The following is a 6,133-nucleotide window of genomic DNA, read 5'->3' on the forward strand; positions in this document are numbered from 1 at the left end:
TTTGATGTCCGTGTCGGAGTCAAATGGCTGGCCAGGGACTGCAACGTGCGGCTTCTGGTCCGCAGCCGAGGGCCTGATCCCCCGCCGCGCTGGATGTTAGCTCGAGTCTGCACTTGCTTTCCATGTCAGAGACCTAATCCCAGGAGTTCCACGAGGTTTAAGTCGCTAGATTAAAATATGACACTAAACCAGGGCTGCGAGGTGAAATCCGGGATACCCAAGTAAATCTGAATTTCAGATAAACAAGAAATAATTGTTTAGGATAAGCCTGTGCCAATTTGCTAAATGTAGCAACCCTGCACGAAGCCTTAATGACCCACCAAGGACCACTCCTGATCCTCTTTATTTCCACCAAAAAGGAGAAAAGAAATGCAGTCAGACTTAGAAAACCAAGTACAAGGCATCCAGCCAATGAGAGGCCTGTTTTCATGGAACAACTTGAAGCAGTCTATCGTCAATATCCAGTAATTTCTCTTGAACTAATGAAGCCACAGGGGACTGGGCCGACAACGTGGCCATCTTCTGTGTCATCACTCAGCCTCTGGGATAGTTGACAGTGAACCCTTTAGCAGAAGGTCCTTCGTAGTTCAAGGTTAGTCGCTGCACTGCCGCTCGTAATGGCAAAGATCTGAATCAAGCCACATGTCCGTCGATAGAGTGATGCTCAGACAACTTGTGGAATATCCAGAAACGGGATGCTTTTCTAGCTGTGGGAGAAGCAGGAGGAAGCTCCCCATACATTCCCAGGGGCAGAAGGTGTAGAAAAACTCTGAATGGCAAAAGCAAGAGAGGAATAAAGTATTTGCTAATAGCAAAGTGTACTGGGACCCAACCCAAGTTCGGCTGGCCTTCGTCCCAAACGGCCATCACTCAAGGAACTGGTTTAGAGTGGGGAGGAATAGGAGAAGTTTTTTTTTTTTTAATTTTTTTTTTTAAGATTTTATTTATTTATTTGACAGACGGAGATCACAAGTAGGCGGAGAGGCAGGCAGAGAGAGGAGGAAGCAGGCTCCCCAATGAGCAGAGAGCCCGATGTGGGGCTCGATCCCAGGATCCTGGGATCACGACCTGAGCTGAAGACAGAGGCCCCAGCCCACTGAGCCACCCAGGCGCCCCTTATTTTTTTATTTTTTTTTATTCAGGAGTTCAGCCACCTGGGGAGAAGGCAGACCTTTGTTCAAAGGCCAACCCCGGGGTTTCTGCCTGGCCCAAGGGTTCACAAAGAGGCTCAGGTGGTTCATTGGCAAAGGGAGTGCAGTAGCCTGCCACATTTCTTGATGTGCAGAATCCATGGTACCAGCTACAAACACTATCTTGGTGCTCAGGCTGGAGCCAGTGGCGACCGGTTCCTGCTTCGTGATGCGCAGAGGACCTGGTTCTTTATGCAAGGAAGGGCAAGGTCTGCGGACACACAAAGGGAGGTTAGTGAAATCCTTTGCGTGACTTAAAAAAGAAAAACATTTTGCTACAAAAGTAGCTCGGCTAATCAGAAAGCCAAGGCTACTAGACGGGCTGGCTTCTATGGCCTGGGAAAGTTCTGGTCATTCATTACCTGAGGCAGGGGGTCTGCAGATAGAAGGAAACTTGGGAAAGATGAGTAAGGATAAACCACAGATAGTGGCTTCTTGTGGAGAGGGGGTCGGGGTGGGGTTGGAATCGGGTTGATGGTGCATCAGGAAAGGGGACAATGCAGCAGGCTCTAGAAAGGCCCACTTTTAAGTTTGGCCTTTGGAATCTGGAGACTGGGATTTTGAGTGGGTTCTCACCATTCCCAGAACTGATAAGAGTGGCTCCCTGCCACTCAGCTGTTTTTGTGAACACTATGATGTATGTCGAACACTGGCTGGCCATCCAGGAGCCTGGAATGTTAGCATGTGCTAGGTAGAGGGTGCCTACGTGACCAGTCCCCCACAAAAAACCCTGGGCACTGCATCTCTGAAGGGAATTTCCCTGGTAGACAGTATTTTACGTGTGCCTTGTCAACTGGTTGCAGAGGGAATTAAGTGCTTCCTGTGGGCCTCCCCTGGGAGAAGATTCTGGAAGCTTACGTTGGGCTTCCTCTCCGGTCATGGCCCCATGCACATTTTCTCTTTGCTGTTTTTGGTTTGTGTCCTTTCACTATAAAGAATTGTAGCTGTGGGTAAACTATATGTTAAGTCCCATGAATCCTCCTCGTGAATCATTAAACCTGCGGGTGACCTTGGGGATCCCAAGCACAATTTCTCCCCCTCTTTTTATCTATAAAAGTTTTGTACCACATAAATGTATACTATCTATTAAAATACAAAACATAAGTCCTTTATATTTGCCTAAGAGCCCCATCAATCTTTCTCCCTTCCTTCCTTTTGTTCTTTTTCTGTTTTCTGTATATTAGGTCTTGCCTTATGATCATGTGTTTTCTATTAAAAGTAAAAAAAAAAAGTTAAAGTCCTTGCCTTATATTTGCCCAACTAAAAGCCCCATTCAAAATGTTCTCAGAGAAGGGTGCCTGGTGGCTCAGTTGACTGGGCATCTGACTCTTGATTTTGACGGGGGTGGTGGTCTCAAGGTCATGGTCTTGGGGTCCTGGGATCTAGCTCCACAGCAGGCTCCTTGCTCAGTGAGGGGCTGTTTCTCCCTCTGCCCCTCCCCCTGCTTCCTCTTTCTCTCTCTCTCTCTCTCTCTCTCTCTTTCTCTCTCAAATAAAGCCTTAAAAAAAAAAAAAAAAACCCAAACCAAAAAACCCAAAATGTTTTCAGAGAGAAGAGTGGGTGGGGGTGGAGTTGGGAGTTGGGGGAAGAGAGAAGAAACCTGAAACGAAGGAATATAACATATTTTGCTGCCTTGATCTCTAAGGAGATAGAAAATTCTTATAGCTTTTAAATAGCAGTGCTCGGGTTTTTTTTTTTTTTTTTTTTTTTTTTTTTAGTTTTTGTAAAACAAAAAAAGCCCCACTTTTTTCCAGCTTTTACACCTTAATGTTTCAAAATCTTAGGGATTTGTTCCAGAAGAATTTGTCCCTCTTTGTATATAGGAAATTGTCCAGCACATAACTGGAAATATGGGTCTATTATTCTGGAGAACATTTTTGTCATAGAGCTTAGAGTTACCTTCAGATGTGACATCATACATAAAAAAAAAAAAAAAAAAGTTTTGTATAAAGAAAGAGTATAAAAATTTACAGAGACACAACCAAACTCACTGTGTGAACACTTGAATGACTCCTGAATCGGGGGTGGGGGAGCTATAAAGGTTGGTTTGGGGACACACTGGGGACATGTGAATATAGAATCAACATGGGATGGCATTATGGGATTATTGTTAACTCTCAGGTGTCATCTTTGTTTTAGGAGATACAGGCTTACCTGCTTAGGGTAAAATGTCATGTTATTTGCAACTTTCAAATGATTAAGAAAAGAAATACATACATATATACATATAAATCCAGAAATAGAGAAAACCAAAGGGGCCCAAGCTTAATTGTCGCACACAGACTGGGTCATATAATTCCTTCCACTCTTCTCTAGAGCAAGATCAAGTTGGGCAAAAAAAGAAAGATTTTATTTAAACAACCAGGCTACTGACATAATTAAAGTTAAAGTAGAATGATTTTAAACAATATTAAAGAATAACATCCATTATTAGATATTATTAATAATATCCATTATTAGAAAATCAGTAATCACTCTGCTACTGAATTCACCACAGTGATTTAAGGAGGACTTAGGATCTCTTGAATTAAAAAAAACCATAGGCTTTCTTCACGCTCAACGACTGGACAAGTGGCATTTAACCAAACTGGGTCATTTAAACAGCCAGTGAAACTCAACAGATGACTGGTGACTTCAATTGATTAATCTGTATCACCATTGTCCTCTCAAGATTAACTTAATTGATTGAATTGTTCTTGTGTTCACGATCACTTTCATCTTCATCATCATAAAGCCTGATTTCTTCAGCACCCACCATGGACTGGGGATGATGCCTCCCTAACTCTCGGGGTCTGTAGTATCCTTGGAGCGCTAGGAGATACAAATCAAAGGTCAATACAAGAAAGCATAATCAATACACCACACACCAGTATCATCATTTCTCAGGATCTTACCATATGAAACCTGGAGTTGTCTTTGCTGATCACAAAGCCTCATCCCTCCCTGACAGATGAGAGAGTAGATTTACTTTTACATAGTCAAATATTTCAGTGTTTCTTTTCGGACTCTGAGGTTGCTGCTCTTGGGTTTTTGTTTGTTTGCTGTTGTCTTCTTACATGGAATAACTTTCTCATTTAAGATTGTAAAAATCTCTCTCTCTGGTTTTTTTTTTTTTTTAGTACTTTTAATGTTCAAGGTCTTACATTTAAATTTTTGAACTGTCTGAAGTTAATTTTGATGTAAGAAACAGAGGTAGGACTATAGCTTAATTGTTTGTAAATTTTATTAAGCCAGCCACCCAACATTATTTTAATGATTTCTTTGTCATTGATGTGACTTTAAAATAATGTCCCATGAGCGCCTCTTTGCTTAATTCTGACATCTCCTCTCTTTCATTGACACGCTGGGACTGCACTGTCGGCGATGCGGAGTTATAACGCATTTATAGATCCAGAAGCGAAATCCTCCCGTTAGTACCTTTCCAGTTAGAACTTACCTGCCTGTTCTCGCATGTGGTCTTGACCCAGTCCGATCCAGCGCCTCATTTCTATAACAAATATTTACTCTGTGAAAGGAGACGACACTGGGGACATAGTGGGCAAATTGGAATACCAAATCAACACGAGATGATACAGTGGGGTTATTGTTCATTCTCTGAGGGGTCATCCTTATTTTAGGAGGTAATGTTAATCTTTGGGATAAAGAAAGCCCAGCTGATTTCCAAAACGCCTCCTGTTTCGAGTCAGTCTGGTAAGTCACTCATGGTATTTTGCTGAGGTCGCACACCATTTATAAATCAATTTAAGCAAGATTTCCATTTTTTACAGCGTTGTGGACTCTAGCCCTAACAGCGAGCTATTTCTCTTCATTTATTTACAGCTCCTTCACCATCTCCAGGGTCCGGGCGGGCAACAGCAGCACGCACAAAGAAAGAAATTGATGAATTTAGCAAAGTGTCTTTTAAAGACAGTGTACACAGGATTCAGGGCAATCAGGGCAGGTCTTCACAACCCCAAGCCTCCAGTGGCAAGGGGAAGGAACAATCAGCGGTATTCGGAAAGAGTGCTGTCAAGGAGTCCAAGGTCGCCTGACACGGAGCGGGATGGAAAGGTGGGCAGAGTGGACCTGGCGGCAGGTGGAAAGCCCATAGCCCATGAGGTAGAATATTCTAGTCTCCTGCCTTCTTCCTACTTCCTTCGTTCCTAAACGTTCTGTGCTGGTTTTCTTTCCAAGGAGTTCATATGTTTGTTACTGTTTTCAGTGGGTTATTTCAGGGTGATTTCACTCCTCCTGTTGCCGCTTGGGATCCATCATTGTTTACATGCGAGACAGCGATCCTTTTGCACATGTTGTTTGCACAGCAATTTGGTCTGATAAGAAGACAGTTGATGTTTCCCGCCTGTGTAACTAGTGTTTACCTGCTTTGCATGTCAATTTCAGTATTCGTAAAAATATAATACTATGTTTATTCCTTACTTATTTATTTATTTACTTATTTTTAGTATTTGACGAGTTAATACATACAAAGCAGTTAAAACAGTGTCTGGCTCGTAACAACTCCCCCCGACCCCGCCCGTAAATCTCTATTTCTGTTGCATCTAGTCATTTTTCAGCCAATCTGGTGACTTTTCAGTATATTAACCCTGATCACTATCACCTGATCTCCCCACACCAACTTGCATTTTTCAAATTCTCTCCAGGTGGATGAGGCGGACTCAAGACCTCTAAACGTAACAATCGATCGTTTGCCTGCCTGGTCAAAAGACAAGATCATCGGTGAAGAAGGGGACAGTTCTCACGAAGACCCCACTTTGAGAAGCAAGGCTTCATATGACACCAGGCGACAAGGGCAGCTGACCTATTCTACTGAAGTGAGTCAGCAGCTGGAAGACCTGCCCCTGCTTCCAAACCAAAGGGGCCCTTTTGATGGTGGGGGCGGGGTGTGAAGACAGAGGAAGGTAAATTTAGACCTGTCTCTCTGACATCTACAAGAGCAGTGGCTC

Source organism: Mustela lutreola, chromosome X (genome assembly GCF_030435805.1).
Source record: "Mustela lutreola isolate mMusLut2 chromosome X, mMusLut2.pri, whole genome shotgun sequence".
NCBI classification, from domain to species: Eukaryota; Metazoa; Chordata; class Mammalia; order Carnivora; family Mustelidae; genus Mustela; species Mustela lutreola.